Source organism: Hyla sarda, chromosome 13, assembly GCF_029499605.1.
Source record: "Hyla sarda isolate aHylSar1 chromosome 13, aHylSar1.hap1, whole genome shotgun sequence".
Classification (NCBI taxonomy): Eukaryota; Metazoa; Chordata; class Amphibia; order Anura; family Hylidae; genus Hyla; species Hyla sarda.
Genome location: NC_079201.1, coordinates 29356440 through 29383299, shown reverse-complemented (window position 1 = coordinate 29383299; position 26860 = coordinate 29356440). Strand labels below are relative to the sequence as shown.

The window sequence follows — 26860 nt, the reverse complement described above, 5'->3', positions numbered from 1 at the left end:
GAGGTTTCAAAACTACAACTCCCAGCAAGCCCGGACAGCCGATGGCTGCCCGGGCTTGCGGGGAGTTGTAGTTTTGAAACCTCTGGAGGTCCGCAGGTTGAAGACCACTGCGGGTGGGGGAGTTCACTCGAGTATAAGCCGAGCGGGGTGTTTTCAGCACGAAAAATTGTGCTGAAAAACTCGGCTTATACTCGAGTATATACGGTATCTTATATGAAGGATAGTCTTATGCCTATCCTTATCTTATATGAAGGATAGCCTTATACCTATCCCTATCTTATATGAAGAATAGCCTTATACCTATCTCTATCTTATATGAAGGATAGTCTTATACCTATCCCTATCTTATATGAAGGATAGCCTTATACCTATCTCTATCTTATATGTAGGATAGCCTTATGTCTATCTCTATCTTATATGAAGGATAGCCTTATACCTATCCCTATCTTATATGAAGGATAGCCTTATACCTATCTATATCTTATATGAAGGATAGCCTTATACCTATCCCTATCTTATATGAAGGATAGCCTTATACCTATCTCTATCTTATATGAAGGATAGCCTTATACCTATCCCTATCTTATATGAAGGATAGCATTATACCTATCTCTATCTTATATGAAGGATAGCCTTATACCTATCCCTATCTTATATGAAGGCCTTATACCTATCTCTATCTTATATGAAGGATAGCCTTATACCTATCCCTATCTTATATGAAGGATAGCATTATACCTATCAACTGGTGACAGAAAGTTAAACAGATTTGTACATTAATTCTATTTAAAAAAATTAATCCTTCTAGTACTTATTAGCTGCTGAATACTACAGAGGAAATGATTTTCTTTTTGGATTCCTTTTCTGTGTCCACAGTGCTCTCTGCTGACACCTCTGTCCATGTCAGTAACTGTCCAGAGCAGGAGAAAATGGACAGTTCCTAAAATGGACAGAGGTGTTAGCAGAGAGCACTGTGGACAGACAGAAAATAAATCTAAAAAGAAAAGAATTTTCTCTGTAGTATACAGCAGCTAATAAGTACTGGAAGGATAATTTTTTTAATAGAAGTAATATAGAAATCTGTTTAACTTTTTGGCACAAGTTGATTTAAAGAAAAATGTTTCCACCAGAGTACCCCTTTAAGGCCAGTGGAAGGACTGATGTCAGGATTAGACAACAACTAGGGCTGATCAAACATTGTCCAAACCTGGCAATTTTAATGGGACCTGCCGAACATCTAATATGTATAGAGGTCTCCCAACTCCTCTAAAAGATGGCAGGGACGAGAAGTATTGGGCAGTATGGATTTTTTTGTTTTGTTTTTATGGAAGATAAGCCACCACCAGAGATTTTTAGCGACCGCTTATCCCCCTCTCTCCATTTAAATCAATAGTCTCACACTGTGGCCCTCCAGATCTTGCAAAACAAACTCCCAGCATGCCTGGACAGTCATTGGCTGTCCGGGCATGCTGGGAGTTAAAGTTTTGCATCATCTGGAGGGCTACAATTTGAAAGCACCAGGTTTTCACTCTACGGGTGCCAGATCTGACTGGGGAAGGGGAAAACCGTGCACTCCCGTACCCCAGCCGGAACAACGCCCTAATCCATTGACTGTAATGAGCCGAATGGAGTCACCCTTTTACTCCGGTCGACTCATTTTTGACCCGTATCCGGTTTTCTGACCGGACCTCCAAACGTAGTACACGTTTTGAGGTCTGGACAGAAAACCGGATACGGGTAAAAAATTAGCCGACCTGAGTAAAGCGGTGACTCCGGTCGGCTCATTAAAGTCAAAGGATTAGGGCGTCGGTCCGGCTGGGGTACGGAAGCGCACGGTTTTCCCCTCCCCCAGCTGGATCCGGCACCCGTAGAGTGAAAATGTGGTGTGCATGCGTCCTTACATGTTATATAGAAGAAGCTTCGGTTCTGGTCCTACTTTTATTGGTAACTATGCATCTGCCAGGAAAAGGTACCAAGTACAGTAGACAAAAAGAATGAATTTAGATGGGATCAAACTAAAGGGATACTCTGCCCGTAAACATCTTATCCCCTATCCAAAGGATAGGGGATAAGATGTCTGATCGCGGGGGGGTCCGGACGATGAGGGTCTCCGGGCCGGCACCACGGCATTCTGAACACGGAAGCTTGGAGCTAGCATGTAGCCATCACACCTCCCCCATAGACATGAATGGCATGAATGGAGGGGGCGTGATGGCTGTGGTTGCCGTCATCCGGCATGTAGTGGAGTTCGCTCCGTGCACCAGATGACTGGGGTGCTGCGCCGGAGATCCCAGCGACCAGACCCCTGCAATCGGACATCTTATCCCCTATCCAAAGGATAGGGGATAAAATGTCTAGGGGTGGAGTACTCCTTTAAGGAAAAGGCCTATGTTTGAGTACCTACCATCTTGCAGAGTTAAAGAAATACTACGGTGGAAAACTTTTTTTTTTTTTTTCAAATCACTGGTGCCAGAAAGTTAAACAGATTTGTAAATGATATATATTACAAAATCTTCATCCATCCCGCACTTATCAGCTGCTGTAAGCTACAGAGGAAGTTGTGAGGTTATTTTCTGCCTGACCGCAGTGCTCTCTGCTGACACCTCTTTCCATGTCAAGAACTGTAAAGGAGCAGGAGAAGTTTGCTATGGGGATTTGCTCCTACTCTGGATAGTTCCTGACATGGACAGAGGTTTCAGCAGAGAGCACTGTGGTCAGACAGAAAAGAACAATTCAACTTCCTGTGGAGCATACCGCAGCTGATAAATACTGGAAGGATGAAGATTTTTTAATAGAAGTAATTTACAAATCTGTATAACTTTCTGCAGCCAGTTAAAGGGGTACTCCAGTGGAATTTTTTTTATTTATTTTTTTATCAACTGCTGCCAGAAAGTTAAAAAGATTTGTAAATTACTTCTAATAAAAAATCTTTACCCTTCCAGTACTTTTTAGCAGCTGTATTCTACAGGGGAAATTCTTTATGAATTTCTTTTTTGTCTTGTCCACAGTGCTCTCTGCTGACACCTCTGTCTGTGTCAGGAAGTGTCCATTGCAGCATAGGTTTGTAATGGGGATTTTCTCCTGCTCTGGACAGTTCCTGATACGGGCATCAGGTATCAGCAGAGAGCACTGTAGACAAGACAAAAAAGAAATTCAAAAAGAAAAGAATTTCCTCTGTAGAATACAGCTGCTAAAAAGTACTGGAAGGATAAAGATTTTTAAATAGAAGTTATTTACAAATCTGTTTAACTTTCTGGCCCCAGTTGAATAAAAAAAAAAATGTTTTCCATCGGAGTACCCCTTTGATATGAAAAAAAAAGTTTTCCGCCGAAGTACCCCTTTAATGGGCTTCTATGGAATCAACAGTGTGCTGGGGTGTATTCCTGTGCAGATATGGAAGGGAAGATAATTCATGGGCATATACCAAAGTTACACATTACGGTATATAAATCCGTCATAAGACTTGTGCGTCGGCTCTTATCCATTAATCTAGTTTACTGCATTTTTACATCTTTGTTCATCCATTTGATGAAGTAAAACGTTTCCAGATAACAGGAAGCTAAAGACATGTGGCCTGACACGTCTGATTGCCTAGGAATATAAAGGCACGCCTTGGTTTCAAAAGCATCGGGTCTCTGTTCACTAGTCAGGAATGTAATAAATAGTGTTTGTCATTACATTTCCTCATTGGGCACTGTGTAAAACACAAAAAGGTCAAGTGAGCCTCTCTGACAGCCCGTATAATACAAATGGGCCGGGAGATGACAAGTATGAATGGAGAAATCAACTTGAATCTAAAGTTGTGTGATCACAAGACTACTTCAAATAAATATTTCCTATTAATCAGCATATCCCAATGTTCTTTTCTCTGGGATTCCATGAAGGATGATATCAGCCCCTCGGAGCCTTTGTTTGTGGCATGGAATGAAAGATCGGAGCTGAGCTTTACCACAATAAACAGGTTCTAAGTAATACTAACAGATCTCGACTAATAGTACAAACAAACCATAGCGCGTTACAAGATACCGGAGTGCCGATGAAGGGTTAAAGTGGTACTCCGGTGGCAAACTTTTTTTTTTTTTTTTAATCAACTGGTGCCAGAAAGTTAAAAAAAATTCTAAATTACTTCTATTAAAAAATCTTAATCCTTCCAGTACTTATTAGCTGCTGAACACTACAGAGGAAATCATTTTCTTTTTGGAACTCAGTGCTCTCTGCTGACATCACGAGCACAGTTCTCTCTGCTGACATCTCTGTCCATTTTAGGAACTGTATTTCTATAGCAGCATATATTTGCTATGGAGATTTCAGCAGAGAGCACTGTGGCAATGATGTCAGCAGAGAGCTCTGTGTTCCAAAAAGAAAATCATTTCCTCTGTAGTATTCAGCAGCTGATAAGTACTGGAAGGATTAAGATTTTTTTAACAGAAGTAATTTAAAAATCTGTTTAACTTTCTGGCACCAGTTGATTTATAAAAAAAAAAAAATTCCACCGGAGTACCCCTTTAACCCCTTAAGGACACATGACGTACTGGAACGTCATGTGTCCACTCCCGATCTATAACGCGGGGCCACGGCGTGGCCCCGCGTCATAGCGGTTCGGGCCCGGCCTCTAACAACGGCCGGGACCCGTGGCTAATAGCGCGCGGCATTGATCGCTGTGCCGCGCGCTATTAACCCTTTAGACGCGGCGTTCAAAGTTGAACGCCGCGTCTAAAGTGAAACCGAAAGCATGCCGGCTAGCTCAGTGGGCTGTTCGGGATAGCCGCGGTGAAATCGCGGCATCCCGAACAGCTGACAGGACAGCGGGAGGGCCCCTACCTGCCTCCTCGCTGTCCGATCGCCGAATGACTGCTCAGTGCCTGAGATCCAGGCATGAGCAGTCATGCGGCAGAATCATCGATCACTGGTTTCTTATGAGAAACCAGTGATCAATGTAAAAGATCAGTGTGTGCAGTGTTATAGGTCCCTATGGGACCTATAACACTGCAAAAAAAAAGTGCAAAAAAAAAGTGAATAAACATCATTTAACCCCTTCCCTATTAAAAGTTTGAATCACCCCCCTTTTCCTATAAAAGAAAAAACACAGTGTAAATAAAAATAAAAATAAACATAAATGGTATCGCCGCGTGCGGAAATGTCCGAATTATAAAAATATATCGTTAATTAAACCGCACGGTCAATGGCGTGCGCGCAAAAAAATTCCAAAGTCCAAAATAGTGCATTTTTGGTCACTTTTTATATCATGAAAAAATGAATAAAAAACGATCAATAAGTCCTATCAATGCAAAAATGATACCGTTAAAAACTTCAGATCACGGCGCAAAAAATGAGCCCTCATACCGCCCCAAACACGGAAAAATAAAAAAGTTATAGGGGTCAGAAGATGACAATTTTAAACGTATAAATTTTTCTGCATGAAGTTATGATTTTTTCCAGAAGTGCGACAAATTCAAACCTGTATAAGTAGGGTATCATTTTAATCATATGGACCTACAGAATAAAGGTAAGGTGTCATTTTTACCGAAAAATGTACTACGTAGAAACGGAAGCCCCCAAAAGTTACAAAATGGCGTTTTTTTTTTTCAATTTTGTCTCACAATGATTTTTTTTCCCGTTTCACCGTAGATTTTTGGGCACAATGACTGATGTCATTACAAAGTAGAATTGGTGGTGCAAAAAATAAGCCATCATATGGATTTTTAGGTGCAAAATTGAAAGAGTTATGATTTTTTAAAGGCAAGGAGCAAAAAACGAAAATGCAAAAACGGAAAAACCCCCGGTCCTTAAGGGGTTAAATATATGAAGATGAAGTCCACTGTTGGCCTGGTAATACAAGGCCATCCCCATGATGATGGATACATTAATACAGAAGACTGTTTATGCATCTATGGAAAGAATGTTGACGTTGCTTTATTCATACCGGTTATTTCATGAGCGTAGAGACTTATTCCTGTATACATTTCAGGAGCTTCTCTACTTGTTTGACAAAAGTTGGATAAAGTGGATTATCTTCATCTTTACATAGTGAAACATTTCAAAAGAATAGTAAATGAAGTTGTAAAGGTATTGAGTTTTTTTCCCCTAATGGTATCAACATCCAGATGAGGAAAAATAAAAATAAATCTAAACTCTACTCCATACTATGTGATTCTGCAGTTCTCCATATTGACATGCCTGGAATGGTGCTACAATTCTTAGGGTCTATTCACACGGCGGAATTTCCGCTTGTGGAATTACACCTCAAATTAAAGCCCATAGACTTCTATGGGATTCTGCACTCCCATTCATACTCCCGAAATTCCGCTTGCGGAATTTCAGAAGTGTGAATGGGAGTGTGGAATCCCATAGAAGTCCATTGGCTCTAATTTGAGGCAGAAATTCTGCCATGTGAATAGACCCTTAGGCTATGTATGGGAAACCTACATAGCTGTCTTTTATAATGAATAGTTTAGGTAGTAAAAAAAAAAAAGTAACTTTTAATGATTAATGTAGTTTCAAACTGCCTCCCTCCATTAAGTAGCCTATGTGATTCCTAACATTTTTGGAAATCACTTATTTTCCAAAAAAATTACTTCTTACTGCAGAAAAAAAAAAGCTTTAAAGTCTCGACCACAAGGTGTCTCCCTTCTCTGCAATCTGATGTCCACTCCCTGTTGTTAGGCTTACCCCATCTTTAGTTACAGTGACACAACACGACAGGACACAGGATGTGGGGAAGGGGTTAGCTACTGCTATGTGAAGTAGAGAAAAGAGTAAGCCAGGGCTATGTACCTCACTATCCCTGAAATGTAAATCAATGCCTCTCTTTCATCTCTGCAGCAGTAGTTTGGTGCTTAGTGTAACCCTATACTTGCTGTACTACTACTGTTCCTCCTGCTCACACAGTACCTTGCATATGCTAGTGCATCAGTAATCCCTTATCTCTTCATAGTCCATCTAAGGTAGTGTACTATAAATCATCCTTCAACACAGTAGTAGACTGTTCAGTCCAGTACACTTACATCAGAACTGTGTCATGACATAGCAGTAATGAATTGGTACTGTGATTGGCCTCACAAGTAAGGGCAATGAAGTACATAGAGAGACCATATAGTGGCTGAATGACACAGCCTGGAGTTGGCGGCAGCATGAGGAGAATATATAGTGGCTGAACGACACAGCGTAGAGGTGGTGGCAGCATGAGGAGACCATATAGTGGCGGAATTGCACAGCCTGGAGTTGGCGGCAGCATGAGGAGAACATATAGTGGCTGAATGACACAGCGGGGATGTGGTGGCAGCATGAAGAGACCATAAAGTGGCTGCCTGGCACAGTCTGGAGGTGGTGGCAGCATGAGGAGACCATATGGTGGCTGAATGGCACAGCCTGAAGTTGGCGGCAGCATGAGGAGAACATATAGTGGCTGAATGACACAGCGTGGAGGTGACGGCAGCATGAGAAGACCATATAGTGGCTCAATGGCACAGCCTGGAGTTGGCAGCAGCATGAGGCGAACATGTAGTGGCAGAATGGTACAGGCTGGAGTTAGCGGCAGCATGAGGAGATCATTTTGTGTCTAAATGACACAGCCTGGAGTTTGCGACAGCAAGAGGAGACCATTTAGTGGCTGAATGGCACAGTGTGGAGTTGGCAGCAGCATGAGGAGAACATATAGTGGCTGAATGGCACAGCCTGGAAGTGGTGGAAGCATGAGGAGACCATATAGTGGCTGAATGGCACAGCCTGGGGTTGGCGACAGCATGAGGAGAACATATAGTGGCTGAATGACACAGTGTGGAAGTGGCGGCAGCATGAGGAGACCATATAGTGGCTGAATGGCACAGCCTGCAGTTGGCGACAGTATGAGGAGAACATATAGTGGCTGAAGGACACAGTGTGGAAGTGGCGGCAGCATGAGGAGACCATATAGTGGCTGAATGACACAGCTTGGATGAGGCTGAAGCATGAGGAGACCATGTAGTGGCTGAATGACACAGCGTGGAGGTGTTGGCAGCATGAGGACACCATATAGTGGCTGAATGACACAGCGTGGAGGTGATAGCCGCATGAGGAGACCATATAGTGGCTGAATAGCACAGCGTGGAGGTGTTGGCAGCATGAGGAGACCATATAGTGGCTGAATGGCAAAGCATGGAGGTGTTGGCAGCATGAGGACACCATATAGTGGCTGAATGACACAGCGTGGAGGTGACAGCAGCATGAGAAGCCCATATAGTGGCTCAATGGCACAGCCTGGAGTTGGCAGCAGCATGAGGAGAACATATAGTGGCAGAATGACACAGGCTGGAGTTTGCAACAGCAAGAGGAGACCATATAGTGGCTGAATGACACAGCCTGGAGGTGGTGGAAGCATGAGGAGACCATATAGTGGCTAAATGACACAGCGTGGAGGTGCCAACAGCATGAGGAGAACATATAGTGGGCTCAATGGCACAGCCTGCAGTTGGCGACAGCATGAGGAGAAAATATAGTGGCTGAATGACACAGTGTGGAGGTGGCAGCAGCATAAGGAGAACATATGGTGGCAGAATGAGACAGCCTGGATGTGGCAGCAGCATCAGGAGTCCTGAAAGTGACCCGGTGACAGAGTGGTGCAGTGGGTGGCAATACCAGTACCCGGTGACGAAGGTAGGTGAAAAAAGGTTTGATGCAGAGGAAAGTTTGTAACTGGGGAGCAGCACCTTAAATCTGTTTTGCACTATCCATATTTGTGAAGTGTTGGTGTGGCACCATGGTCAATCTACACTGATGCATCAGGCATTGGTGGGTGGAAATCCTGGCTGATCCATGCCTGATTTATCTTCACAAAGGTCAGTCTCTCCACAGACGAGTTCTCCTTGGGGGGAATATGGCCCCGGCCGCACTAAACACCCGCTCTGATGGCACACTACTGGCCAGGCAGGACAGCTTTTCCAGGGCAAATTCTGCTAGTTGCGGTCACAAATCAAGTTTGGCTGCCCAAAAGTCCAGCGGATCTTCAAGGTGTGTTGGCATGGTCATGTCAAGGTATGCCACCACCTGCAGGTTCAGGTCCTGCTCCAAGTCTAAGTGCTGATGATGGGTTGCTTCATTATGCAGGTGAAGAAAGGTACTCATCAGCAACTGCTGATGGAGCTGTTACTGCTTCTGCCCACCCACCCTTGCCCAGTAGCCATGACAGTGGTAGGTGATCGCAGAGGGCCCCCCGAGTCAGACCTGGAGAGGATGGACAATGGCGCCAATAGGCATCGGCCAACTGACTACATAGGATGTTTCTGTAGTAGGTCAGCTTGTTCTCCCTCTCAGTACCAAAAAGGCCCCCATTTTGTGCCAGAAGCGAGGGTCCTAAAAGGTGGAGAGCCAGAAGTCATCCCACTGCCGAATAGTGACAATTCGGCGGACACTACGCAAGCAACTGAGCATGCATCGTGACATTTGTGCAAGTGACTCGGAGGGACTTCCTACCTCCATCTCGACTGCATACTGCCACAGTGTGTCTGGGTCCTCTGTCTCGCCTTCCTCATAACCCTCTAGCTCCTCTGGCTGCTCCTGCTTCTCCTCTACTGTCAGATGACTAGAAAAACCACCCATTTTGCAAAGCCTAAACTGTGCTCTAATGTGCCTCTCCCCCTCCTCCAGTTCAGCCCCCACAGGGTTCATGTGGCCGTGAGCTGTAGGCACCACGTCTCCAGTGCCCTGACTAGCCATCGTTTCCAACATGTGTTGTAGGAAATGAAGCAGTGGAATGGCATCGTTCATCCCGTAATCCTGGCGACTGAGTAATAATGTGGCTTCCTCAAAGGTCCTGAGCAAACGGCAGGTGTTTGTATGAGCTGCCACTGGTTGACATTGAAGTTACACAGTGCAGTACTCCTATCCACTGGGATCATCAAGAAATCAGTGATGGCTTTTCTCTGTTTGTATAGTCGGTCCAACATATGGAGGATAGAATTCCAATGTGTTGCAACGTCACAAATCAGACTACTGTTCTGACATTGCAGCTCAAGGAGGGTGTGCTTTGCAGTGTACGAGTGGCTGACATGCATGCAAAGTTTCCTTCCCATTGTTAGGATGTCTTGCAAATGGGGGGGGAACACTTCAGGAACCGCTTGACAACCAGATTGAACACGTGGGCCATGCAGGGCGCATTTCTCAGCCTTCCCAGTCGCAGCGCATGCAAGATGTTCTTCCCGTTGTCAGTCACCATGGTTCCCATTTCCAGTTTTCGTGGAGTAAGCCATTCTCTTATGAATGACTTTTAGCAGTTACTCCCCTGTGTGACTCCATTCGCCAAGGCAAACCATGTGAAGAACAGCGTGACACCGCCTTGCCCTGCATGTATGGTATGCTGAAGGGGCACTGAGACTTGTCCATGCAGTGGAGGCTGAGGACACAGTGGAGGATGAGGAGGCGGAGTCGCAGACTGTAACAGGACCAACGGCCTGAGAGCATGGAGGAGGAAGCGGCGTGATATGTCCAAGTTGGCTGTGCAGGAACCACATTCGCCCAGTGAGCCGTAAATCACATGTATTGTCCCTGACCATAGTTACAGCTCCAGACGTCAGCGCTGCCGTGCACTTTAGTACACACTGGCAGGCTCAAGGACTGGCCCACCTTCTCTTCCACAAAATTGTGCTAGGCTGGTACTGTCTTCTTCACAAAGAAATGACGGCTTGGGACTCTCCCCCTTGGCTCGGCACAAGCCGTCAGTTCTCTGAAAGGTGCACAGTCCACCACTTGAAAAGGGAGGGACTGCAGCACCAGCAACTTGGACAGGAGCACATTCAGCTTATGCGCCGTTGGATGAGTAGGCGAATACTGTTGTCTCTTGGACATGGCTTCGCTGATGGATTGCTGGCAGAATGACTGACTCAAAGTAGGAGGAGCAGGAGCATCTCTAGCGAAAGAAGGAGGGTATGACACACATTTCCCTTCGGCTGAGGTGGTGGAGCCTTCGCGGGCTGAAAGAGGGAACGGCGGGACACTGAGTGATGTAGAAACTGGACCCCCACATCGGAGCCACGGTTCTCCCAGGCCGCTTTATTGTGGCGCAGCATATATTGACGCAGAGCTGTAGTGCCAACATTGAGACCTTGGCATTGCTTCACCTTCTGCCGAAACATCTTGAATGTGGCTATGTTAACCTCCTTTGGATGCTTGATAAAAAACTGCCACACTGCCGTGTAGCTGATTTTCCCACCAACAGTCCGCACTAATTGACTGCTACTGCTGCCATCTCCAGGAACTCCTGTTCCACTACCTCCCGTGAAGGTAGGCTGCCGCGAAGCAGGTGGTCTACTCCGGGCACGTTTGGGTCCAGAATTTCCACTTCTGCCACCATGCTGACTGCCAACCATGCTACCACCTTGCTGACTCAGCTGCTGACTCACGAGCAACCTGCAACCCTCTTCTCTTGATGATGATGATGATGATGATGATGAAGCCTCTACTGCACCCAGCTCCCAAATGCAATCGGCTTCATCATCATCAAGTGTCTGCACGTCACTGATGTCCTCCTCAGATTCCTCAACAGTGTCTGCTTCAGGAGCCAAGAATGCTGGCAACACCACCTCCCACGTCACTCTCCACATCACTACGTGCCCGCCTAGCGGAGAAAGCGGCAGATGTCTCCTCCACTTCTTGGCTGGACGGTAGCTACTAACTGTCCTCTATTAAATTGTTCTCAGTGAATAGTGGAGCTGAACCCACAGCATAAGATCCTTCTGTACGAGAGGGAACAGCATAGAAAAGAGGCAATGGGAGGACAGGGACTGCTCCCAGGCATTGCCAACTGAGGGTTGTGTCTGAGGAACCCACCGACTGTTGTCTGGAGGTGTCAGATGTCACTTGTGATGAAGTGGATGACCGTGTTAACCAATCGATGACGGCAGATGGATTGCTGGTCGAGACACAACCGCTGGCTAATAGCGGGAGATCAGGCCTTTCACTGCGACTCCTGCTGCCTCTCGCCCCTAGTCTGCTGTGACCTCTGCCTGCGCCTGATAAATTTAGGCCTCTGCCACTCCTCTGTGCATGTCCTGGCACTTCTCTGCCTCATATATTTAATGTGTATATGAGGGGAGTACAATACGCTTCACTACGCTTAAAACAGTATTTGTCTAGAACAGCAGCAGGTGTGTACTTTTGGCTGGCCTTTCACAGTATGTAGGCCCTTAAGACTTTGCAGGAACAAAATGGTACAACACTTAGATGTACGTATGTGGTATGCACCTATGAGGGGAGAAAAATGCGCTACAGTATGCTTAAAAAAGTTTTTGTGCACAACACCAGCAGTAGACACCAGTGCTGAAGCACACAGTCGCTGTGTACTACATCCAAAATTGCACTTTCTCAATCTCACTCTCTTCCCTATCAGTGCTTCTAGGCAGGATTTGTGCTTGAGCTGAATCGCTGCTGTTCTTCTGTGCAACGTACTGCTCTCTTATCCTCTCTATAATAGAACGCTGTAGACAGTGACTGGGAGGTGGATCGCTGCTGTAGGAATGCTTTTCTGTGAAAAACAAACTGATCTCCCTATCTATTTCTCTGCTATGTAAGGATGAAGTGACTGGCTGCAAATATAGCTGCCGATTATATAGGGCTGTGACATCACAGGGGTGACTGGTTGCATCCTGCATGTGATTCAGGGTCCTCCTGCCTACCCTTTTTCCCACCATCACAGAATTCCTTGCCCCATATCCTCACATGTGGATCCACCATTTTAGATGTCCCGAAGCCTGGACCGCACAAAATGGAGTTTAATGAAGCAATTTGCATGATAGAATCACCGCGATATTCACATTCGTTGCAAATCGAATTTTTCCTGAAATTCGTAAGGAATTCAGATTCGTCAGATTCAATTCACTCATCTCTAATTAGCAGTAGTAATACTAGAAAGATATTTTATACAAACATAATCATTTTATTTCAAGTATTTCCAAGGCCTTTAGATCTTTCTTAATCATTTCTCAGATTGTTTTACTTTTTATCTTCTTGAACATATAAATAGAAATCAAACAATTAAAAACAGGTGGGGAAAGCTAAACAAAGTGAATGGGAATGTTCAACTTGTTTTTAGCTGCTAAACACATAAATTAAGAATACTCTTGAGAAATGTATCTTTACAAGTTAGTTTGTTTCGGATGGGACAAGCCAAAGTCAATAATGTTTGTAAGACAAATTGTTACAATTGGCAAGCAGCATTAGAAGCGAATGGATCATTAATTATAATAACCTAAAGTCCCTAAAATAGAAGCAAGGGGTTGCCGGTCCTGCCCACTGTCCAGGAAATACACTGCCTGTCCTGGGTTTGTTTGTTCTCATCTCTTGTTGTTGACTTCCTCAGTACCCTGAACACCACCTGGTGCGTTTTAGACTAGAAACAAGTAGACCTACAATGGTGTTCTGCCTCTATTTCATCTCATAATCATTTTACAGCAGACAGATTGCCAGCAACCTATGAATCAAAGAAAGTAGCTGAATATATAAATAGAACTTCAAGGAACTTCATCTCAAAGGGCATGTTCTCCAAAATATTTTTATATTATCTTTTATTAATTTAAAGTGTACCTGTCGTTAACAAAAACTTTTTATATAACGTAGATAATACCATTATATGTACGGTATATTTGTAATATACATTGGTTAAAAAATGAGCATATTTTTGTCTCTACAGCTATTGTCTATGTGTCTCCGAGTCCAAATACAGGAAGTGTGGGGGAACAAGCAGGGCTCTGTGCACTCAGGACAAGCAGGACTCTGTACACTGAGGACAAGCAGGGCTCTGTACACTGAGGACAAGCAGGGCTCTGCACACTGAGGAAAAGAAGGGCTCTGTACACTGAGGACAAGCAGGGCTCTGTATACTGAGGACAAGCAGGGCTATGTACACTGAGGACAAGCAGGGCTCTGTACACTGAGGACAAGCAGGACTATGTACACTGAGGACAAGCAGGGCTATGTACACTGAGGCCAAGCAGGATTCTGTACACTGAAGACAAGCAGGGCTCTGTACACTGAGGACAAGCAGGGCTCTGTACACTGAGAACAAGCAGGGCTCTGTGCACTGAGGACAAGCAGGGCTCTGTACACTGAGGACAAGCAGGGCTCTGTACACTGAGGACAAGCAGGACTGTGCACTGAGGACAAGCAAGACTCTGTATACTGAGGACAAGCAGGGCTCTGTGCACTGAGGACAAGCAGGGCTCTGTGCACTGAGGACAAGCAGGGCTCTGTGCACTGAGGACAAGCAGGGCTCTGTACACTGAGGACAAGCAGGGCTCTGTACACTGAGGAAAAGCAGGGCTCTGTACACTGAGGACAAGCAGGGCTCTGTACACCAAGGACAATCCGGGCTCTGTACACCGAGGACAGGCAGGGCTCTGTGCACTGAGGACAAGCAGGGCTCTGTACACTGAAGACAAGCAGGGCTCTGTGCACTGAGGACAAGCAGGGCTCTGTACACTGAGGACAAGCAGGTCTCTGTACACTGAAGACAAGCAGGGCTCTGTACACCGAGGACAAGCAGGGCTCTGTGCACTGAGGACAAGCAGAGCCCTGCTTGTCCTGCCCTCACTTCCTGTATTTGGAATCCTCATAGAGTCACAAAGGCAATAGCTGCAGGGACAGCATTTTTTTGACCCCAAAAATATACAATTTTTTTTAATCAATATATATTATAAATATACATATACTAGTATTATCTACATTATATAAACCTTTTTGTTGCTGACCGGTACACTTTAATGATAAGTAAATTGAAATAATATATCTCTTAAACCCTTAAAGCAGACCTGTCAGCTGTTTTGAGCTTTACAGAGGTTGAGGAAGGGAGTCCAGACATACACTATCTGATATATTGGTCATGCAGTTTGCATGACCGAGATAAAGCTCTTTGCTGCCTCTGACACAAGTGCATAGGTGCCCAGGGCATTAAGTATTGAGAGAATTACCAGACTCCCCTTGCAGGTATGATTTATAGAGTCCAATCACTAGATCACTAAAGCTATCAGTGATATCTGAGAGGAGGGTCTCTGGAAGGAGCTCTGGACACTAAGGATATGTTCACAGGACATCATTTCCAAGCAGAATTCCGCTGCAGCAAAGTTCCATTGATTTCATTGGGATTCTGCTGCACTGTGCACATCCCATTTCCGGCATTCGCAGAAAGAATAGACATTTCTGAGCAGTCCTAGCACCCGCCGGAACATTCAAATATGCTGCATGTCTGCCTGTGTTTTCCAGGAAGAAATTCTGCCCGACATTTTCGGCCATGTGAACATGGCATAAGGGTACGGGTTACACTTGGCACTCCCGCAGCTGAAATTCCGCTTACAGATTTTTCCCTGCAGAATTCTGCAAGCAGAACCCGTTGACTCCAAAGGGAAGGCAACATCATCATATGGAAATGGAATTTCAGCTGTGGGAAACTGTGAATGTGCTGCATGTGACCCTGCCCTTAAAATGTATCTGTCATTTAATTAAAAAAAATGAAATACTTTTTTTGTCATATCAAAAATTTTGATCATTTGGAGTCTGGGGGGGGGGGGGGGGGACTTATCAAAACCTGTCCAGTGGAAAAGTTGTCCAGTTGCCCATAGCAGCCAATCAGATCACTACTTTCATTTTGCAGAGGCCTTGTTAAAAATGAAAGAAGCGATGTGATTGGTTGCTATGGGCAACTTTTTCTCTGGACAGGTTTTGATAAATCGCCCTCTCAGTGCTCAGAACAAGCATGGAGAAGCTTGTAGCAATCTCCGTCCTGCAGTCCTATTATAAGTCTGGTTGGAGATCACTGTCAGCACTTACACCTCGATTGATCAAAACCTTGTGACATGTCAAAAGTATTTGTTTATTGACACTACTGTGTAGATGTTACGCCGAGCGCTCCGGGTCCCTGCTCCTCCCCGGAGCGCTCGCGGCGTTCCTCTCTCTGCAGCGCCCCGGTCAGACCCGCTGACCGGGAGCGCTGCACTGACATTGCCGGCGGGGATGCGATTCGCATAGCGGGAAGCGCCTGCTCGCGAATCACATCCCAAGTCACTTACCTGTCCCGGGCCCCCGGCTGTCATGTCCTGGCGCGCGCGGCTCCGCTCCTTAGGGCGCGCGCGCGCCAGCTCTCTAAGATTTAAAGGGCCAGTGCACCAATGATTGGTGCCTGGCCCAATTAGCCTAATTAGCTTCCACCTGCTCCCTGGCTATAATACCTCACTTCCCCTGCACTTCCTTGCCGGATCTTGTTGCCATGTTCCAGTGAAAGCGTTTAGTGTTGTCCAAAGCCTGTGTTTCCAGATCTTCTGCTATCCACATTGACTACGAACCTTGCCGCCTGCCCCGACCTTCTGCTACGTCTGACCTTGCCTCTGCCTAGTCCTTCTGTCCCACGCCTTCTCAGCAGTCAGCGAGGTTGAGCCGTTGCCAGTGGATACAACCTGGTTGCTACCGCCGCAGCAAGACCATCCCGCTTTGCGGCGGGCTCTGGTGAATACCAGTAGCATCTTAGAACCGGTCCACCGACACGGTCCACGCCAATCCCTCGCTGACACAGAGGATCAACATCCAGCTAGCCGAATCGTGACAGTAGACCTGTCAGCAGGTTTGATAGCTCAGAATTGTAAACAGATCTGATTTAAAAATGCAGACACATTTTTATATCTTTGCTTTTCCATCTGTTGATTTAGCCATTTATAGGCTTGTTTTTGTCCATGCCTCATTTTCCTCAATTTTTTTTTACTTCTATTAAAAAATCTTCATCCTTTCAGTACTTATGAGCTTCTGAAGTTGAGTTGTTCTTTTCTGTCTAAGTGCTCTATGATGACACCTGTCTCGGGAACCGCCCAGTTTAGAAGCAAATCCCCATAGCAAACCTCTTCTACTCTGTGCAGTTCCCGAGACAAGCAGAGATGTCAACAGAGAGCACTGTTGCCAGACAGAAAACAACAACTCAACTTCAGCAGTTGATAATTATTTAAAGGATTAAGATTTTTAATAGAAGCAATTTACAAATCTGGTTAACTTTCTGGAGCCAGTTGATATAAAACATTTTTTTTTTATATTCCTCCAAAAAGTTGCAATGTTATGTTTTCAAGCAGTGACAGTTGAAACAACACAACTTTTTTTTTTTTTTTTTTATTGGAATGAAGATGTTTGTGTTATATACCAGGATGGAAGCTGTCATTTATGTTGACTTGTTAGGATGAGCAGCCCTGTGTGTGTACACGAGAAGCATCATTATCTCTGGTCCATTATATAACTTGTATATGTATTTTTCTGCAGATTTCTGCTCTGAAGGCTTCATCAGAAATGTTCAGTTCTCCCAGAGCTGGTGGGTGGAGCCTTATGTCGGTGGTGTCACCCACACACTGCACACACACAGAGGAGAGGAGCCTGCATATCTATTTCTGTTCACTGCATAAAAAGCAGCAGCCACAGCTCAGAAGGCATAATAAAGTGAGCAGTCTAAACTATGTATAAATCTCTGGATGTAATCTATTACTTACTATACTGACTTGTTTCTGCTGTCTCTCTGCCTCTCTGCAGCCTCTATATGTTCACAATGAATTTCAAGAGGGAGAGAGAAAAAAAAGAGACAGGGGGCGCTCCCTTATTGTGTATATCAATCTCGGTGTAAACCCTCCACCACACCTCGGTGGTATACTGACCTTGTGGGATATGCGTAATAGCAGTCCACAGGTAGGTATGTTAGATTAGGGTATTTGAGTTACAGATGTGTGGGGCTGCTGCACTCCTTACCATCACTGGGCTCCCTCAGAGGGTCCAGTATATAGTATAGGCAATGGAATGCAAAAATGACGGTATTCAGGGGAGGCGCTGCACCTCTTTGGAGGTCAGTAAATGAACACAAGCCGGCACAGGACAACGCAAATGTTTATTCAGTCATTTCGGACAACGCGTTTCGGCATTAAGCCTTCTTCAGGTCCATAACAAAGATACACTCTTCGTTGTAGGTATAGTGTGAGTGTGCTTCCCTGCCGCACAGGAAGTGCTGTGCGGCAGGGAAGCACACTCACACTATACCTACAACGAAGAGTGTATCCTTGTTATGGACCTGAAGAAGGCTTAATGTCGAAGCGCGTTATATGTTCACAAGCACATCCTTCTCCCTCCTATCTCCATAGACTTTTATTGCTTGTAATTTGATCCCTGGCTGAGCTACAAGACAAACCCTGTGCAGACCAGGACAAACCTTAGCTCTTTTCAGAGAGGAAGACAGTCTATCAGGAGGGGATAGGGAAAAAGCTTGATAGCAGGATAAAATATGTATTTTTGTCTAGTAAGATATAGTGTATATGCTGCTTAAAAAAAAAAAAAAAACAACTCTACTCAATAGGAGGCACACACTGCACATCAATGAAGGTACATTGAAAAAAAATTTATGTAAATTCATCATACATTGAAAGACAATTTTATAAATCTTGCCTCATGATGAAAAATGCCATATAGTATAAAGTGCAAGCTTGTAAAAAAGGTGTAAAAAAAAGTCAAAAATTATAAATGACAGTACGATAAGAGATATGAAAGATATGTCACTCAACTTCACCTTTTACCTTATTTAGTTTTCTATCATTCTAAAAAACCCAAACATATATATAAGTTACGGTGCCCATCAACATGTGCGCTGCATTGTTATAATGCCCTCCCCTGGTTTTAAGAGGTACTCTGCCGGAAAACATCTTATCCCCTATCCAAAGGACAGGGGATAAGATGTCTGGTCACGGGGGTCCCGCCGCAGGGGACCCCACGATCTCTGGGCCGGCAGTGGCGGCATCTGAAACATTGAAGCTTGGAGCTTCTGTGCTTGTGACATGCCCCCTCAATTCATGTCTATGAAAGGGGGCGTAACAGCTATTATGTAGCTGTCACGCCTCCTCCCATAGACATGAATGGAGGGGGGCATGGCGGCTGTAGGGGAGTTCACTCCATGCACCAGATGACTGGGGTGCCACGGGGGTCCCCAGCGGCGGCACCCCCGCAATTAAACATCTTATCCCCTATCCTTTGGATAACAGATAATATGTTTTCCAGCTGAGTACCCCTTTAAGCCAATACCATTTGTCACATAGGGAACACCGACTTTGTATTTAGTTTCTGAGGAAACCGCCTGATGTATATTTATAATAGAAAGCTATATGTTTTCTGCTAATCCGTTTTTGGCAGCCGATCATTAGTGTTGAGCGGCATAGGCCATATTCGAATTCGCGAATATTCGCGAATATATGGACGAATATTCGTCATATATTCGCGAATATTCGCATAGTCGTTATATTCTCGTTTTATTTTCGCATATGCGAACATTCGCGTATGCGAAAATTAACATATGTGAATATTAGCATATTAAAAATTAGCATACGCGAAAATCCACATATGCGAAAATTATCATATGCTAATTTTCGCATATGCGAATTATCGCGAGCCAGTCTCACACAGTAGTATTACAGCCTTCTTTACACCACACAAGCTGGAAGCAGAGAGGGATGATCACTGTGATGTGTACTGTGAAGAAAAAAAACAAAAAAAAAAAAGAATATTCGTAATTACGAATATATAGCGCTATATTCGCGAAATTCGCGAATTCGCGAATATGCGATATTCGCGAATAATATTCGAATTGCGAATATTCGCGAGCAACACTACCGATCATCAATGAAGCCCAGGAGAGGCTCAGGAGGAGCGAAGGAACCTATGGACTAAGCCGGAGCCTCTTTGTATCCTGGCTACACGATGAACACTGAAATCCTTCTTATCATCAAGTGGATCTGTTGTTAATGCTTTAAAGACGAGAACACGGTTGACCATGCCTGTATTTTTCTTGAAATATAAGATTTGTGACGCGTAGTAAATAATATGCAATGCAAAGTCTAAAAGCTACAGTGTCATAGATCTATTAACACTTTCCCATAAGGCAGGAAAAGCAAACACAATTCTCGTGCCTATAGACTAGATTTCATTATAAAGCCTTGTGCCCTGTCCCGATTCCTGCACAACAGTACGTTCATTTACATCTGATTATGTTATCAAGCTGGTGATGGATTTCTGCAGTGGCTGCATTGCTTCTATGGCGTGGCGAGCAGTGTAGCCTGACAGATCGGTGACAGCAGAGGAAAGATGGAGGCTGACTTTCCTCATGTGCACCCTGCTCCAGACTCCTGTGCTGCCTAACTTAGTTATGATCTCAGCAGAGCTCTTGTTCTCCGCAGGCTTTGGGGGTAATAGTCAGGCCCCAGGCTCTGTTAGTGGCACGGCCCACTGAGGATTCTATAACCTCTGACAGCCGGCTCCAGCCTGTCCACTGACTAACAGCGTTTCCTGATTTCCCTCCGTAAGGCAGCTCTGCGCAGTTCTTCTCTATTAAAGAAGCTTTGTGCTGTATGCGATCATTAGCAATATGAGAAAAAGCGAAGGGGACATGCAGTCAGCTTTAACAGAGGGGGGATATTGTATTTGTCACTGTTAATCCTTCTGGTCAAAGAATTGTGTTTCAGTGTTTAACTTATATGATGTATCTGATATGGATAAGCAACGTATGTAAAATAGAGGCCACAGTGCAATATCCTTATAAATTTAGTCCAAAACAAATATAAAAAGATTATATATATAAAAAAATATAATAATCCACCAAATCTCAAATACGGTATATCTTCTACCAAAACTAGAAAATTAAAATGAATAGGACCTTAAAAACAAGGCAAATCCCACTGTTACCATAGTTTCAAAGCTGTGTGTTAAGTCTATATCCACTGGGGTCCTTATGACCAGACAAAGTATTCACAAATAATTATGTGCAGTAGAATACAATTTTTTTTTTTTTTTTACGTAGTTCAAAGTCCAACACGTTTCTATTCATTCCAATCTATCTCACAAAGCTGAATGTCTTCAGGGGCTACCTGAGAACAGTTATACACATTGGTCTATGTAGGACCTAGTAAATCATATCAATCAAGACTACTATGCAGCTAATATGGATAACGCCAGAAACTGTTAAGGAACACATATCCCACCGAAATACAATAATTAAATTAGGTTAGTTATGGTTAGTAGTCAGATTCTCACATGGCCCATATAGAAGCTGGCAGGTGACCCACTGCAGAGTTCACAATATCAGCGTGGTGAACAGTGGTGGGACCCAATTCACAACACGCTGCCTCACAGTAGTAAAGTCATAGGGGGAGATTTATCAAAACCTGTGTAGAGGAAAAGTTGACTAGTTGCCCATAGCAACCAATCAGATCGCTTCTTTCATTTTTCACAGGCCTCTTTTAAAATGAAAGAAGCGATCTGATCGGTTGCTATGGGCAACTGGGCAAGTTTTCCTCTGCACAGGTTTTCATAAATCTCCCCCATAGTGTTTTGACTGCTACGTTATGGTTGGGGGCGGAGGATGACGTAAATGAACTCGCAGTTGCGATATGCCCAGAAATGCTGGGAAAGCGTGACATATAATATTTTGTATCTGATATGGAGCAACCTACTGAGGAAAATTCATACCAGAGTATATAGATGGGCCAAAAATCTTTCATATATAAAAGCAGGTGATAAAAATACCTCTAGGGTTGCAAATATTTTAGAACTATTAAATAATGTCTTGATTCTAACTTTCTATAAGTATAGTAATCTGCAACAATTATGCACTATACGTAACATACTTACCTAGCCATGCTCCAGACGTGTTCGGAGATCCCCTGTAGTGACTGTTACGCCTAGCGCTCCGGGTCCCCGCTCCTCCCCGGAGCGCTCACGGCGTCTTTCTCCCTGCAGCGCCCCGGTCAGTCCCGCTGACCGGGAGCGCTGCACTGTTTTGGCCGTTGGGGATGCGATTCGCACAGCGGGACGCGCCCGCTCGCGAATCGCATCCCAGGTCACTTACCCGTCCCGGTCCCCTGCTGTCATGTGCTGGCGCGCGCGGCTCCGCTCTCTAGGGCGCGCGCGCGCCAGCTCTCTGAGACTTAAAGGGCCAGTGCACCAATGATTGGTGCCTGGCCCAATTAGCTTAATTGGCTCCCACCTGCTCCCTGCCTTTATCTAGTCTCCTCCCTTGCACTCCCTTGCCGGATCTTGTTGCCTTGTGCCAGTGAAAGCGTTTAGTGTGTCCAAAGCCTGTGTACCTGAACTTCTGCTACCCATCCTGACTACGAACCTTGCCGCCTGCCCCCGACCTTCTGCTACGTCTGACCTTGCTTCTGCCTACTCCCTTGTACCGCGCCTATCTTCAGCAGCCAGAGAGGTGAGCCGTTGCTAGTGGATACGACCTGGTCACTACCGCCGCAGCAAGACCATCCCGCTTTGCGGCGGGCTCTGGTGAAAACCAGTAGTGGCTTAGAACCGGTCCACTAGCACGGTCCACGCCAATCCCTCTCTGGCACAGAGGATCCACTACCTGGAAGCCGAATCGTGACAGTAGATCCGGCCATGGATCCCGCTGAGGTGCCGCTGCCAAGTCTCGCTGATCTTCCCACGGTGGTCGCTCAGCAATCGCAGCAGATTGCCCAACAAGGACAGCAGCTGTCGCAGTTGACCGCCATGTTACAGCAAATTCTGCCTCTGCTACAGCAGCAACCATCTCCTCCGCCAGCTCCTGCACCTCCTCCGCAGCGAGTGGCCGCTCCTAACCTCCGCTTGTCCCTGCCGGACAAATTTGATGGGGACTCCAGACTCTGCCGTGGATTTTTGTCTCAGTGTTCCCTGCATATGGAGATGTTGTCAGACTTGTTTCCTACAGAACGGTCTAAGGTGGCGTTCGTAGTAAGTCTTCTTTCAGGAAAGGCCTTGTCTTGGGCCACACCGCTCTGGGACCGCAATGATCCTGCCACAGCCACAGTCCAGTCCTTCTTTGCTGAAGTCCGAAGTGTCTTTGAGGAACCTGCCCGAGCCTCTTCTGCTGAGACTGCCTTGCTGAACCTGGTCCAGGGTAATTCTTCCGTTGGCGAGTACGCCATACAATTCCGTACTTTTGCTTCTGAACTATCCTGGAATAATGAGGCTCTCTGCGCGACCTTTAAAAAAGGCCTATCCAGTCGCATCAAGGATGTGCTGGCCGCACGAGAGATTCCTGCCAACCTCCAAGAACTCATCCATTTGGCTACCCGCATTGACATGCGTTTTTCTGAGCGACACCAAGAGCTCCGCCAGGAAAAAGACTTAGATCTCTGGGCACCTCTCCCACAGCATCCTTTGCAGTCTTCGCCTGGGCCTCCCGCCGAGGAGGCCATGCAAGTGGATCGGTCTCGCCTGACCCAGGAAGAGAGGAATCGCCGTAGAGAAGAAAATCTCTGTCTGTACTGTGCCAGTACTGAGCATTTCTTGGTGGATTGCCCTATCCGTCCTCCACGCCTGGGAAACGCACGCACGCACCCAGCTCACGTGGGTGTGGCATCTTTTGCTTCTAAGTCTTCTTCTCCACGTCTCACGGTGCCCGTGCGGATTTCCCCTACAGCCAACTCCTCCATCTCAGCCGTGGCCTGCTTGGACTCTGGTGCCTCCGGGAATTTTATGTTGGAGTCCTTTGTTAATAGATTCAGCATCCCGGTGACCCGTCTCGTCAAACCGCTCTACATTTCCGCGGTCAACGGAGCCAGATTGGACTGCACCGTGCGTTACCGCACAGAACCCCTCCTGATGTCTATCGGACCCCACCACGAAAGGATTGAGTTCTTCATTCTCCCCAACTGTACCTCTGAGGTCCTCCTCGGTCTGCCTTGGCTCCGGCTTCATTCCCCCACCATTGATTGGACCACCGGGGAGATCAGGAACTGGGACTCTGCCTGCCACAGGAAGTGCCTCTCCCCCCCTCCCAGTCCCATCAGGCAAGCCTCTGTGCCTCCCCATGGCCCCCGTCCTGGTGTCACACTGCCCCGTGCCAGGCCTCGCCCTCTGCCCTCCCTCCCCATTCCCACTCCTGCTGTACTGCCTGCCGTTGAGGAAACCCTCCATTCTTTCCCGGTGTCCTCATCCCAGGGGAGGCAGTTACCGGACAAAGAGAAGGGGAGACCTAAGGGGGGGGGGTACTGTTACGCCTAGCGCTCCGGGTCCCCGCTCCTCCCCGGAGCGCTCACGGCGTCTTTCTCCCTGCAGCGCCCCGGTCAGTCCCGCTGACCGGGAGCGCTGCACTGTTTTGGCCGTTGGGGATGCGATTCGCACAGCGGGACGCGCCCGCTCGCGAATCGCATCCCAGGTCACTTACCCGTCCCGGTCCCCTGCTGTCATGTGCTGGCGCGCGCGGCTCCGCTCTCTAGGGCGCGCGCGCGCCAGCTCTCTGAGACTTAAAGGGCCAGTGCACCAATGATTGGTGCCTGGCCCAATTAGCTTAATTGGCTCCCACCTGCTCCCTGCCTTTATCTAGTCTCCTCCCTTGCACTCCCTTGCCGGATCTTGTTGCCTTGTGCCAGTGAAAGCGTTTAGTGTGTCCAAAGCCTGTGTACCTGAACTTCTGCTACCCATCCTGACTACGAACCTTGCCGCCTGCCCCCGACCTTCTGCTACGTCTGACCTTGCTTCTGCCTACTCCCTTGTACCGCGCCTATCTTCAGCAGCCAGAGAGGTGAGCCGTTGCTAGTGGATACGACCTGGTCACTACCGCCGCAGCAAGACCATCCCGCTTTGCGGCGGGCTCTGGTGAAAACCAGTAGTGGCTTAGAACCGGTCCACTAGCACGGTCCACGCCAATCCCTCTCTGGCACAGAGGATCCACTACCTGGAAGCCGAATCGTGACAGTGACAAAGGCATGGGTCAGTGTCTTTATCAAGGAGCTGGGATATTTGGCCAATCATACTCAGTACTGGCGCCCCAAGCAGCTTGAAGCCCAGGAGTTTACACAGGCATCTGGCATCCTTTTATTGCCACACTTGTGTTCTTTATTGTGTTGGTGTACTGACTCTTTGCCCGGCTATCTGGCTTTCACATTTGTCTTCTAAACCTAGAATTCACATTCCAACCTGACTTCTGATTAAGTTATTACTTTGACAATATGTTGGTTGTGCTTCTCTGTGACTGAATTGGCTACTTGACCCTATGTATTTCTTGTTGTCCATTAGTAGAGGGATAAACCTCCCTGATCTGTGTCTGTACTCCTCCCCAGGGCCCCACAGACACGACCTGGGCTCCTGATATCCAAGTCCATTGAGCTGTGAGGCAGACTCCGGTGAAGAACCCAGGGGAGCACCTTAGACTCAAAAAATCCCAAATATATACAAAATGTACGGTGCCCCATCAACACGTGCGCTGTATTGTTATAATTCCCTCCCCTGGTTTAAAGGGGTACTTCGCCAGAAAACATCTTATCCCCTATCCAAAGGATAGGGGATAAGATGTCTGATCACAGGGGTCCCTCCACTGGGAACCCCGCGATCTTAGCTACATAGTAGCTGTCACGCCACCTCCCATAGAGATGAATGGAGGTGGTGTGGCGGCTGTAGTCACCAATCATCTGGCACATAGCAAAGTTCTGGCTTCATTACAGCTTAACTACTTTAAGTGGAACTTTCTGTCAGTGTGGAGTATACCATTCTAAAGGCTTGTAAGCTGGGAAGGAGATACTTTGCAATTCCCTGCACCTCTTTACTGAGGTGCAGTATATTGTGCTATATTTTCTCTGCCTTTAAGTGTAATGCTTTATGTATGAGACTGTGTATTACAGATATGCCACTACACCCAGCCTGTGGAGTAAAGCTCACCATTGTTTCAACTGGGCCACTATCATTGTGTTATATGTTGATGTAATTCCTGGCCCTATGGGTAAAAATATATGTTATTATTGTATACACCATTTTGCTAATATTTTCCCCCAAACTAAATGGTACAAAAAGGGTTAATGCGCTACATACACATGTAGAGAGAGAGACCAAGCTGTCTGTCATCTATTCCATGATGACATTATGTCCACCACCAAGGCAAGGGAGCATTCAGGAGAAGTTTTTATGTACCTGATTGCTGACAGAGAAAATGGGATGTTGCTTGAATCTAGATCCTGGTCCAGATGAGCAGACAGATTACAAGGCGAGGGTTACCTACCTGGATGCGCCAGCAGGAATGTGTCTCAGTAAGGCCAAGCTCAGCTACATGTCAGTAGACCCTGTTTCAGTGATTACAATATTGGAGTTGCGCTAGAGAGTCCCCACAACTCATAGTCACATTTCCAGAGTCAAGGAACAAGTTAGGCTATCACATTTAGTTACCCATGAGATGCCAAGGGTTAGACCTGACCTCTGAGTCCAGAACTCCCAACCAAGAAAGTATATTTCCAATGAATGGGCTGCACCCACCGGAATCAGGCACAAAAGCAGTGCTGTTCTTTATTCCCAAAGGTGCAGTAAAAACAATATAAGCAGCAAGATGTTAAAGATGTAACAGACGCCATGAGTCAGATCATTCTTAGGTGACAGCTGTTGCGTGTGCGCATGCACACTTCATCAGACCCTACCCTCTTCCGTGCACATCACCATTAAGTACTCTCACCTGGTGGTGTACGAAAAGGAGGGTACAAAGGTTAACATTAAATCATACTTTAAAATCAACAAAGTATAGAATGAAAACATAATCCAACAAACATGCAATGTACTGTATTAACTACAAGAAGACACTGAAATCCAACCCTTCATTTAAACCAAGGTTTCCTTGTGCAATTGTCCTACTGATCCACCGGGCTTCTGCTTGGGGGAGGATTTTCCTTAAATCACACCCCTCTCTCTTGAAAACCCTTTATATACCTTGGAACACTAGTTTACTGCAATCTTCTCCATGAAAAGAATTCATGAATCTTGGCGATCACTTTCTCGAGCGCACAGAATAGATGTGTTCACGAAATTTCGTGTGAACAGGTCTTTTCATACTGCCACGTAAAATCTTCCGCAACTGCAGGTAATGACA

General features: G+C 46.0%; 1 protein-coding gene across 10 annotated transcripts in view; it reads right to left on the bottom strand.

Moving 5' to 3' along the window:
- Positions 1-26860, bottom strand: part of ANKFN1 (ankyrin repeat and fibronectin type III domain containing 1) — a 597928-nt gene that overhangs the window by 339318 nt on the left and 231750 nt on the right. The window contains exons 1-2 of one of the 10 annotated variants that reach the window (XM_056550605.1): positions 26257-26349; positions 21649-21680 (exon numbers count right to left, since the gene is read on the bottom strand). The exons of 8 other annotated variants lie outside the window; for them this stretch is intronic. The gene's annotated coding sequence lies outside the window, so the exon portion shown is untranslated. Of the gene's footprint in view, positions 1-21648; positions 21681-26256; positions 26366-26860 lie in introns of those variants that run through there. One more of the 10 variants, XM_056550606.1, reaches the window with a different exon arrangement.